Below are 13,225 nucleotides of genomic sequence, written 5' to 3' on the forward strand. Positions count from 1 at the left end.
TTTTTTTTTTTTTTTTTTTTTTGGAGGATGGAGTTTCCATCACCAGGCTAGAGTGCAGTGGTGCAGTCTTCTCGGCTCACTGCAACCTCCAACTCCCTGGTTCAAGCGATTCTCCTGTCTCAGTCTTCTAAGTAGCTGGGATTACAGGCACATGCCACCATGCCCAGCTAATTTTTGTATTTTTAGTAGAGTTGGGGTTTCACCATGTTGGCCAGGATGGTCTCGATCTCCTGACCTCGTGATCTGCCCGCCTCGGCCTTCCAAAGTGCTGGGATTACAGGCATGAGCCACCACACCCTGCCTCAGCTTCTTTAAAATACATAAAATTATGTAACATAATAATTATAATAAGGTATAGCTGGGTTTGTGATATAACTAGATGCAAGGTATAAAGCAATAATTACATACACACACACACTCACACACACATATGCAGAGGAAAGCCAGAAATGAGCTTAAAGAAAGGGCTTCTTTGTCTCACTAAAATAAGTTAATATACACATGAAGGAGATTCCAATGAGATTCATCTTGTAAGCCCTAAAGCAACCTCTAAGAAAAACAAAAACATGTTGAAAAAATTACAAAGGATAAGTGTTACCCTAGGGAATATTTGCTTAATACAAAAGAAAGCCAGAAAAGTATAGAGGAAAAAGTAAAAGAAACATATAGGAAACAAAAGTAAATGGCTGGGTTAAGTCCAACTATAGTAACATTAAATGTAAATGTGAATGTACAAAATAATCCAATCAAAAGGCAGACAGTGTTGGGTGGCACAAAAAACAAAATTCAACTATATGCTGCCTACAAGAGACATACATTAGACTCAAAGATATAAAAGAGTTGAAAATAAAAGACATCATACAAACAGCAACCACAAGAAAGCTGTAGTGGCCATACTAATATCAAAATAGACTTTAAACAAAAGATAAAGAAGGGCATTTTGTAATGCTGGGGCTAACAGATCAACACGATGTAACATTTTTAGCACATATACATCACACAGAGCCTAAAATATATGAAGCAAAAGTGATAAAAGGAAAATAATTCAACAATTGCTTGGACACTGCAATGCTCCACTTTCAATGAAGAATAGAACTAAACAGAAAAGCAGCAAGGAAATCAAACACTTGAAAAAACTATAAACCAACTAAACCTAACTCACATCTATGGAGTGCTTCACCTAACAACAATAGCATTCTTAAGTGTATGCAAAACATTCTCCAAGACAGACCATATACTAGGACACAAAACAAACCCCAATAAACTTTTAAAAATTGAAATTATATTAGGTTGATGCAAAAGTAATCACAGTTTGCCATTGAAAGTAATGGCAAAAAAACACAATTACTTTCACACCAACCTAATACAATGTATGGTCTCCACCTACAATGGAATGAAATTAGAAAACAGTGACAGAAAAAAACAAAAGTGGGGTAGCTCACAAATACGTGCATAATAAACACATTTCTAAGTAACCAATGGGTCAATGAGAAAATCACAAAGGAAACTAGAAAATACTTTGAGATGAATGAAAATGAAGATACAACATACCAAAATCTACGTGACGCAACTAAAGCAGTATTTAGAGAAAAATGCACAGCTAATAAATGTCGGTCTTAAAAAGGAAGAAATATCTCAAATCACTAACAACCTTTCCCCTTAAGACGCTGGTAAATGAAGAGCAAAATAAAAACTAAAGCAAGTAGAAGAAAAGAAATAATAAAGATTAAGAGCAGGGGTAAATAGAGAACAGAAAACAACTGAGAAAATCAACAAAACCAAAAGATGGGTCTTTGGAAAAAAAATAAACAAAACTGACAAACCTTTATCTAGAATGACTAAGAATAACAAAAAGACTCAAACTATTCAAATCAGGTGTGAGGCCAGGCATGGTGGCTCAGGCCTGTAATCCCAGCGCTTTCGGAGGCCAACGCAGGCAGACCATTTGAGGTCAGGAGCTCAAGACCAGCCTGGCCAACATGATGAAACCCCATCTCTACTAAAAATACAAAAAAATTAGCAAGGCATGGTGGCGCACGCCTGTAGTCCCAGCTACTCAGGAGGCTGAGGCAGAAAAATCGCTTGAACCCAGGAGGCAGAGGTTGTAGTGAGCTAAGATCATGCCACTGCACTACAGCCTGGGCAACAGAGCGCAACTCCATCTCAAAAAAATAAATTAACAAAATAAAATCGGGGGGGGCATAAGTATTATTATACAAATAAGGATTATAAGGGAAGACTATAAACAATTATAAACTAATAAATCAGACAATTTAGATGAAACAAATTCCTAGAAACACATAAACTACTGAAACTGACTCAAGAAAAAAACAGACAACCTGAATAGGCCTCTAATGAATGGAGATATTGAATCAAAAGAGTATCTGCAAGAAAAGCCTAGGTCCAGATGACTTCACTGGTCAATTCTACCAAACATTTAAAAGAAAATTTAATGTTAATCCTTCACAAAGTTTTCCAAAAAATAAAAAAGCGGGGAACATGTCTCAACTCATTCCATAAGGTCAGTATTAATGATACCAAAAACAGACAAGGACATCACAAGAAAACCACAGGCCAATATCCCTTATGGATAGAGACACAAAATTTCTCGACCAAGTACTAGCAAAATGAATCCAGCAATATTTTATATGCATTATATACCATGACCAAGTGCTAATTATCTCAAGAATGCAAGGGTGGTTTAGTATCCAAACATTAACTACTATAAAACACCCTATCGATAGAATGAAAGACAAAAATCACATGATCATCTCAACAGATGCAGAACAAGCATTTGACAAAATTCAACATGACTTTCTTTCAGATAAAAAGACCCCAAAAAAAAGAGAAACAGAAATTTCCTCAACCTGATAAATGGATTTACAGAAAACCCACAGATAACATCATACTTACGGTGAAAGTCTGAATTTCTCCCTAAGATCAGGAATAAGACAAGGATATCCAAGAGGAAGGATAAGACAAGGACGCGTACAGTCACTATTTTTGTTCAACATTATACTCAGAGTTCCACCAAGGGGAACTGGGCAAGAAAATGAAATAAAAGGCATTCAAATCAGAAGGGAAGGAGTAAAACTATTTACAGATGGCATGATCTCATAAGGTTCCACAATCTCAGTGGATGCCTAAAACCTCAGACAGTATGGAACCCTACATATTATGTTTTTTCTATACATACACACCTATGATAAAATTTAATTTATCAATTACACACAGTAACATATTTGCAACACTAATAATAAAATAGGATAAATAATAGTAAAATAGAATTTAAAAATATGCCACCAGCATCACCACTCTTGTAAGCTATGGGGCCCTTATTAATTAAAATAGGGTTACCTGAACACAACCACTGTAATGCTGTGTACTATAACAGTCAAGAAGGCTACTAAGTAACTAATAGGTAAGTGCACAGAGCATCGATACACTGGACAAAGGGATGATTCATATTTCAGGCAAGATGTAGCAGGATGGAGACAGATTTCATCACAATACTCAGAATAGCACACAATTTAAAACAAATTGTTTATTTCTGGAATTTTCCACTCAATATTTTTGGAGGCAGTTGACCATGGGTAAATGAAACCATTAGATAAGGGAAGAGGAACTACTATATATAGAAAATCCTAATGAACCCTCTAAAAAACTATTAGAATTAATCAATTTAGCATGGTAGCAGGATACAAGATCAATATTCAATAATCAACTGTATTTTTATACACTTGCAATGAATAACCATAAATGAAATTAAGAAAATGATTCTATTCACAATAGCATCAAAAAGAATAAATATACTTTAAGGATAAATTTAACAAAGTACAAAACTAACACTATGAAAACTATGAAATGTCTTCATACTTTAATTACTTTCAACATGTGAAAAACACATTGAAAAACGTATGTCAAAAGTAATAGCAGAAGATCTAAATAAATGAAAAGATATCCATGTTCATGAATGGGTAAACCTCAGACCTACCTCACTGGATTGTTAAAGGAACCAAATGAGACAATATATGTGAGAGGATTTTTGAATTTTTGAGCAGGTAGCTATTAATGCCAAGAGGTCCACAATTCAAACTTTTCTCCAACTAAGTACTCAAAACATCACTAGGAGGCAATATTAGAATAGCTGTAGACAGACAATGCTGATAATAAAATAACCAGCTCATCTTCAGACCAAAGTGTTTTCAAGATGCAAAACACTCCTTTTGCAACCTTAACCAATTATTTATCTCAAAGGCCCAATTCCAATGAGAATAATATAATAGAGAGCACTTAAAAACAAAGGGAAACTGAATGTTAGTCTCTTCTCTGAAGACCAGTGACCAAGTCTCTTTGAATCCAATCCTGATAAATATCTGAGACTCACTTTTTCCAATCATAAAAAAAGGCCTGTTTATTCTACAGGCATGTTGATAGTGTGTAATCATATACTAAATTACATAGCACCTTTCCTCTATAAATATCAAGATATTAAAGTGTAACGTGGTCCAGTGTCCACTCTCTACTTGGTACATGATTTAGATACTCTACCCTTCAGCCCAGTGAACTGCTACATCCCAACATCCCAAAATGCCAATTTCTTGGTGGCAAGCTGACCTGAATGGAGGTTCTCTGATGTCTCTACATTCACAGCATTTGTAAATACTGCCCCTGAAAAATTGGCAGATCCTTACAAATCTAAGAGCCTTAAAGACTCTAGAATTTATCTATTACAAATTAATACATATACAAAATGCCTCACTAGTCAGCTTTTAGCCTCTTTTCAAATAGTCCAGGGTTAGGAAAACGGAGATTTGTTTGTGTCACTCTTTCACAAGCAGACCAGGAATATAAGTCCTTCCTCAATATGGAACCAAACGTGCCTCCCATTAATATCCAGAGATGTGAGGGTACCTTCTGCAACCACACAAAATAAGCCCACTCTCATTTCCATAGGACTGGAAACACTTAGATGTGGCTAACATATGCTAAGTTGTTTCCTTCCTCAGGCACTACAGGCCAAATTTCTTCCATTTTTCACGTCACAGTTTTCCTTACTAAGAGCTTAAGGTCACTTAAATTTCCCTCATTTCCTGAAGTGAATAAATAAAAGAAAAAATTAAAGCAATGAAGAAGTTTATATCCCAGGTCATGCTATTAGTTATGGTATATCTCTCCTATCCTCCATTTACACAGCTGATTTGCCAAAATTGAGCTTCTATTTATCTCTATTCAATTTCATTTTTTAAGGGTAGGTTGTTGGATTTCAGATGATTTTACTTTCTTCTTTTACTTTCCGTATTTGTTGGGTTTCTTTATATGTATGTATTACTTTACAAAAATAAGTTTGTTAGACAAAAACTAAACCCATAGAATATCTACCCTATTTACTATTGCATCTATGGCACTTAGCATAGAATCCATGATATAGTTAGCACTGATCATGTTGGTAATCTCAGCACTTTGGGAGGCTGAGGTGGGTGGATCGTTTCAGCTCAGGAGTTCAAAACCAGCCTGGGCAAAATGGTGAAACCCCATCTCTACAAAAAAAAAAAAATTTTTTTGAGATGGAGTCTCACTGTCGCCCAGGCTGGAGTGCAGTGGCGTGATCTCCACTCAATGCAAGCTCCGCCTCCCGGGTTCACGCTATTCTCCTGCCTCAGCCTCCCGAGTAGCTGGGACTACAGGCGCCCACCATCATGCCCAGCTAATTGTTTTGTGTTTTTAGTAGAGACGGGGTTTCACCGTGTTAGCTAGGACGGTCTCGATCTTCTGACCTCGTGATCCACCTGCCTTAGCTTCCCAAAGTGCTGGGATTACAGGGGTGAGCCACGGCGCCCGGCCCAAAAATTTTTATAATTAGCCAAGCCTGGTGGTGCCTGCCTGTGGTCCCAGCTACTTGGGAGGCTGAGGCAAGGAACACTTGAGCTCAGGAGTTCGAGACTGCAGTGAGCCATGATCGAGCCACTGCACTCTAGCCTAGGGGACAGAGTGAGACCCTGTTTCAAAAACAAACAAACCAAAAAAACTGGCTGGCTGCAGTGGCTCATGCCTGTAATTCTAGCACTTTGGAAGGCCAAGGCAGGCGGATCACAGAAAGCCAGGGGTTTGAGACCAGCCTGGCCAACATGGTGAAACCCTATCTCTATTAAAAATACAAAAATTAGCCGGGCGTGGTAGCATGCGCCTGCAATCCCAGCTACTCAGGAGGCTAGGGCAGGAGAATTGCCTGAACCCAGGAGGTGGAGGTTGTAGTGAACTGAGGTCACACCACTGCACTCCAGCCTGGGCGAAAGAAAGAAGGAGACTCTGTCTCAAAAAAAAAAAAAAAAAAAAATTAAAGTGCTGAGTTCATAATATAGAAAATCATCACCATATAATAAGTGAAAATCAGGATATAAAAGTGATATCACAGAATTCCGAGTATGTAAAAATAGAGAAGGTGTGCACACATTTTTTTTTTCCAAAGAGACAAAAAACTTTTGGGAATTAAATGTTCCATATCTTAATTTCATTGGTGCTACACCTTTATTAAATGTTTCAACACTCATTTCACTGTAAATGGGCTCCTTTTTTTTTTTTTTTTTTTTTTTTTTGAGAGAGACAGTTTTGCTCTGTTGCCCAGGCTGGAGTGCAGTGGCACAACCTTGGATCACTGCAACCTCCGCTGCCAGGTTCAAGCGATTCTCATGCCTCAGCCTCCCAAGTAGCTCAGACTACAGGCATGCACCACAATACCTGGCTAACTTTTGTGTATTTTTAGTAGAGGTCAGGGTTTGCCATGTTGGCCTGGCTGGTCTCTAACTCCTGACCTCAAGTAATCCACCTGCCTTGGCCTTCCAAAGTGCTGATGCAGCTGGACAAGCCGCAGACAAAACCTCCCAGACACCGAGTTGTAGAAGGAAGGGCTTTATTCAACTGGGAGCATCGGCAAGCTACTGCCTTAAAATCTGAGCTCCCCGAGTACACAATTTCTGTCCCTTTTAAGGGCTCACAACACTAAAGATTTCATATGAAAGGATTGTGATTGATTGAGCAGTCTAGGGGATACGTGACAGTGGTTTCATGCACTGGTAATCAGAGAGAAACAGAACAGGGCCGGGAGTTTTACAATGTTCTTCTATACCATGTCAGGAACATCGGTTTCTAAGTCATAAGTTGATTTTTAACTACTAGGTTTAGGCCAGGCAGACCCAGGCCTGGTTCCGGGCCTGGCGCTGGGCTGCCTGTCTTTGGTTTTACTTCATTGTTTTTTCTTAAAACAGGTACTGAGTATAAAACCATATGAGAGGGTTTCTCTCTTTCCTCACTGGGATTACAGGCATGAGCCAACCTGCCAAGCCAGGTTCCTCCTTTTTTCTCTTTGATATGGAGTCTTGTTCTGTCACCAGGTTGGAATGTAGTTGTGCAATCTCCACTCACTGCAACTTCCAACTCCCTGGCTCAAGCGATCCTCCTGCCTCAGCCTCCAGAGTAGCTGGGATTACAGGCATGCGCCACCATGCCCAGCTAATTTTTGTATTTTTAGTAGAGACGGTGTTTCACCATGTTGGCCAGGATGGTCCTGATCTCCTGACCTCATGATACACCCGCCTCGGCCTCCCAAAGTGCTGGCATTACAGGCGTGAGCCATCACGCCCAGCCTAGGTTCCTCTTTTTTAACAAAAATTTTACCTCAATAAAGACGACATTTAAAGAGGAGATTAGGGGCCAGGTGCAGTGGCTCATGCCTGTAATCCCAGCACTTTAGGAGGCCAACACAGGAAGGTCGCTTGAGCCCAGGAGTTCAAGGCCAGCCTGGGAAACAGATCCCAAATGTACCACAAAAAAAAAAAAAAAAAAAAAAAAAAAAAAAAAAAAAAAAAATTAGCTGGGCATAGTGAGGCACATCTGTAGTCCCAGTGACTCAGGGGGGTGACACTGGAGAATTGCTTGTGCTAGGGAAGTCAGGCTGAAGTAAGCCCTGATTGTACTAACGCACTCCAGACAGAGCAAGACCCTGTCTCAATTTTTTCTTTCTTTTCTTTTTTTTTTTGAGACAGAGTCTTGTTCTGCTGCCCAGGCTGGAGTGTAATGGCACGATCTCGGCTCACTGCACACATCTGGGCTCAAGTGATTCTCATGCCTCAGTCTCCCGAGTACCTGGGATTAGAGGTATGCACCACAATGCCTGGCTAGTTTTTGTACTTTCAGGAGAGACAAGATTTCGCTATGTTTGCGAGGCTGGTCTTGAACTCCTGACCACAAGTGATCTGCCTGCCTCGGCCTCCCAAAGTGCTGGGATTACAAGGTGTGAGTCACCATGCCCAGCCCTGTCTCTCTCTCTCTTTTTTTTTTTTTAAAGAAGATTTTAAAATACACCAAAACTTTGGGGGGAGGGTAATATTTTGTGTAATTTTTCTGTTTTCCAAATTTTCCACAATAAGCATCATCTTTTTAATTTAAAAAATTGGGATAGGTAGGCACTGAGGTAACTTAAAGAAGCGTGCTTTTAGACTGCTGAGAATTTGGTGGGTCCTCATACATGTTACCTAAATAGCAACCACAGAGTACCTACCACCAAATGCTGTATAAGTACCTTAAATATTCATGACATTTCTGCTGTACAACATTGTATTCCACATAAATGGTGTTCCTCAGAGTTCTGTGATATGCAGACTCTGTATACTTATTTTATTTAACACTTACGATATTTTTAAGAAGGTATTAACCATATTTTAGAGACAATATAGCTAACATTAAGAATGAGATTAGGCCAGGCATGGTGGCTCACACCTCTAATCCCAGCACTTTGGGAGACCAAGGCAGGTGGATCACCTAAGATCAGGAGTTCAAGACCAGCCTGACCAACATGGAGAAACTCCATGTCTACTAAAAATATAAAATTAACTGGGCACGGTGGCACATGCCTTAATCCCAGCTACTCAGGAGGCTGAGGCAGGAGAACCACTTGAACCCAGGTGGGGTGGGGGTGGGGTTGCAGTGAGGTGAAATCGCGCCATTGCACTCCAACCTGGGCAACAAGAGCAAAACTCCGTCTCAAAACACACACACACACACACACAAAGAATGAGATTAGGCTGGGTGCGGTGGCTCACACCTGTAATCCCAGCACTTTGGGAGGCTGAGGCGGGTGGATCATTTGAGGTCAAGAGTTCGAGACCAGCGTGGCCAACATGGTGAAACTCCATCTCTATTAAAAATAAAAAATTAGCCAGGTGTGGTATGCCTGTTGTCCCAGCTACTCAGGAGGCTGAGGCAGGAAGAACTGCTTGAACCCAGGAGGTGGAAGTTGCAGTGAACCGAGATCACGCCACTGCACTCCAGCCTGGGTGACAGAGTGAGACTCCATCTAAAAATAAATAAATAAATAAATAAATAAATAAATAAATAAAAACACAAAAACAATGAGATTAATAACTTGCCCAAGATTACAAAGCTATCAAGTGGTAGAGCTGGGATTCAAACTCCAGGAACAATGTTCTCTCCTATGTTGCTACACTCTATTACATTCCACAAAAAGCCAACCCTCCAAGGCCATTATTATCTACAAACTTGATTGGCATACCATCTAGGCCTTATTCTGTGGTCTTGGACTGAACCTTCTAGGCAACTATGTATCATATACCTAGTTTATTTCAAGGTAACAAGAGCCTTCTTAACCATAGTCATTCAGTAAGTAACAAACCCTTTCACTGGTAATATCATCCAGCCTACATATCTCTGCATTCAAATCCTACCTTCCCCCTCAATAACAACGCTCATAAACTCTTACCATTAGTTAATGTCTGAAAAATGACTTCTTAGATTCCATGGGTAGTTTTCTAAAATTAAGTATTAATACTGTTGATTAATTTAAACAGTATTTAGAGAGCAGAATTGAGCAATGCCTATTGAAATATTACCATTTGAACCAACAATTCCACTTCTAGCAATTTATCCTATAAAAATCAACACTTCCAAACTGCACAAAAATATACATGCAAAGATGTTTTACAGCATCATTTGTAACAGCAGAAAGTAGTTCAAATAGTATCAATGCCTGCAAATAGGCAAGTGGTCAAAAAACAATATTATGTCAATACAGTGGACTACTATGCAGTTGAAAAAATGAAGCAGTTATAGGTACTAATGAGAGGTGAAGCCAGCTGGACTTCCTGGGTCAACTGCGGACTTGGAGAACTTTTCTGTCTTACAAGAGGGCAGTAAAAGGCACCAATCAGTGCTCTGCAAAAACACACATATCAGCGCTCTGTAGCTAGCAAGAGGGTTGTAAAATGCACCAATTAGTGTTCTGTAAAATGCACCAATCAGCACTCTGCAAAATGCACCAATCAGCAGGATCCTGTAAGTAGCCAGTTGCAGGGAAGATTGAAAAAAAGGGCACTCTGATACGGCAGAAATGGAACATAGGAGGGGCCAATAAGGGAATAAAAGTTGGCCACCCCACACAGCAGCGGCAACCCACTCGGGTCCCCTTCCACACTGTGGAAGCTTTGTTCTTTCACTCTTCACAATAAACCTTGCTACTGCTCACTCTATGGATCCATGCCATCTTTAAGCTGTAACACTCACCATGAAGGTCTGCAGCTTCATTCTTGAAGTTAGCGAGACTACGAACCCGCTGGAAGGAACCAACTCCGGACACATCTTAGGGACTCGTTCAGGATATCGCCACGCGGTGAGTACCATTGGACACCTTTTGCTTGCTATTCTGTCCCATTTTTCCTTAGAATTCGGGGGCTAAACACTGGGCACCTGTCGGTCAGTTAAAAGTGACTAGCGTGGCCACAGGACTAAAGACTCGGTGTCAGGTTTTCTGGGAAAGGGCTCTCTGACAACTCCAGACTCTTTGGAGTTGGGAGTGTTGGTTTGCCTGGAACCAGCTGCCGCTTTTCCTGTACTTCTGGGCTGAGCTAAGGGTTGACAGAGAGGAAAGACATCCATCTCTGACATCCCCACAAAAAGGTGGTTGACCCTGCAGCCATGAGTGGAACTCTCAAAGTTACGTAGCCCAAGCAAGACTAGCCCATCTATCCAATCTATCCTGACCCTTGCCTCATGGGTCCTAACGCCTGTAGAAAAACTTCCTCCCACTTCTCTTCTCTGAGGCTAGTCCCGCTTCTAAAAATCACTACCTGTCCCTAGTGCTCTTCCAGTTTCTCTTATAAGAATGATTTCTAGTATAAATTTTGGCGGGAGGTTCCGAGACAGCCGAATAGGAATAGCTCCAGTGTATAGCTCCCAGGGTGAGTGATGCATAAGACCAGTGATTTCTGCATTTCCAACTGAGGTACCGGGTTTATCTCACTGGGGCTTATTGGACAGTTGGGTGCAGCCCATGGCACGTGAGCTGAAGCCTGGGGGGCATTCCCTCACCCGGGAAGCGCAAGGGGTAGGGGAATTCCCTTTCCCAGGAATCGAAGGGAAGCTATGACACACCGTACCTGGAAAATTGGGACACTCCCACCCTAATACTGTGTTTTCTTCCAACAGTCTTAGTAAACAGCACACCAGAAGATTTTATCCCGCGCCTGGCTCAGAGGGCCCCACGCCATGCAGCTTCACTCACTGCTAGCACAGCAGTCTGAGATCAAACTCTCAGGCAGCAGCGAGGCTGGGGGAGGGGCATTCGCCATTGCTGAGGTTTGAGTAGGTAAACAAAGCGGCCAGGAAGCTTGAACTGGGAGGAGCCCACCACAGGTCAACGAGGCCCACCTGCCTCTCTAGACTCCACCTCTGGGGGCAGGGCATGGCAGAACAAAAGGATATCCTCTGCAAGATATTATCCAGGAGAACTTCCCCAACCTAGCAAGGCAGACCAACATTCAAATTCAGGAAATACAGAGAATGCCACCAAGATACTCCTTGAGAAGAGCAACTCCAAGACACACTCAGAAACTTCTGCAGACTTAAACGTCCCTGTCTGACAGCTCTGAAGAGAGTAGTGGTTCTCCCAGCATGGAGTTTGAGATCTGAGAACAGACAAACTGCCTCCTCAAGTGGGTCCCTGACCCCCGAGTAGCCTAACTCAGAGGCACTTCCCAGTAGGGGCCGACTGACACCTCATACAGCCATATGCCCCTCTGAGACGAAGCTTGCAGAGGAAGGATCAGGCAGCAACATTTGCTATTCTGCAATATTTGCCATTCTGCAACCTCCACTGGTGATAACTCAGGCAAACAGGGTCTGGAGTGGACCTCCAGCAAACTCCAACAGACCTGCAGCTGAGGGTCCTGACTGTTAGAAAGAAAACTAACAAACAGAAAAGACATCCACACCAAAACCCCATATGTACGTCACCATCATCAAAGACCAAAGGTAGATAAAACCACAAAGATGGGGAGAAACCAGAGCAGAAGAGCTGAAAATTCTAAAATTCAGAGCGCCTCTTCTCCTCCAAAGGAATGCAGCTCCTTGCCAGCAACGGAACGAAGCTGGACAGAGAATGACTTTGACGAGCTGAGAAAAGAAGGCTTCAGACGATCAGTAATAACAAACTTCTTCGAGCTAAAGGAGGATGTTCGAACCCATCACAAAGAACCCAAAAACCTTGAAAAAAGATTAGATGAGTGGCTAACTAGAATAAACGGCATAGAGAAGACCGTAAAAGACCTGGTGGAGCTGAAAACCATGGCACAAGAACTATGTGACGCATGCACAGGCTTCAGTAGCTGATTCAATCAAGTGGCAGAAAGACTATCAGTGATTAAAGATCAAATGAATGAAATGAAGCGAGAAGTTTAGAGAAAAAAGAGTAAAAAGAAATGAACAAAGCCTCTAAGAAATATGGGACTATGTGAAAAGACCAAATCTACGTCTGATTGGTGTACCTGAAAGTGACGGGGAGAATGGAACCAAGTGGGAAAACACTCTGCAGGATATTATCCAGGAGAACTTCCCCAACCTAGCAAGGCAGACCAACATTCAAATTCAGGAAATACAGAGAATGCCACCAAGATACTCCTTGAGAAGAGCAACTCCAAGACACATAAATGTCAGATTCGCCAAAGTTGAAATGAAGGAAAAAATGTTAAGGGCAGCCAGAGAGAAAGGTCAGGTTACCCACAAAGGGAAGCCCATCAGAATAACAGTGGATCTCTCGGCAGAAACCCTACAAGCCAGAAGAGAGTGGGGGCCAATATTCGACATTTTTAAAGCAAAGAATTTTCAACCCAGAATTTCATATCCAGCTAAACTAAGCTTCCTAAGTGAAGGAGAAATA

The 13,225-nt window shown here is 41.3% G+C and overlaps 1 protein-coding gene across 1 annotated transcript in view; it reads right to left on the reverse strand.

The window, feature by feature from the left end:
- The window catches only part of TAF4B (TATA-box binding protein associated factor 4b), a 156,503-nt gene that overhangs the window by 127,845 nt on the left and 15,433 nt on the right, over positions 1–13,225 (reverse strand). The window lies entirely within an intron of this gene.

The sequence above is a fragment of the Rhinopithecus bieti genome, unplaced genomic scaffold (genome assembly GCF_001698545.2).
Source record: "Rhinopithecus bieti isolate Rb0 unplaced genomic scaffold, ASM169854v2 scaffold_51907, whole genome shotgun sequence".
NCBI lineage: Eukaryota > Metazoa > Chordata > Mammalia > Primates > Cercopithecidae > Rhinopithecus > Rhinopithecus bieti.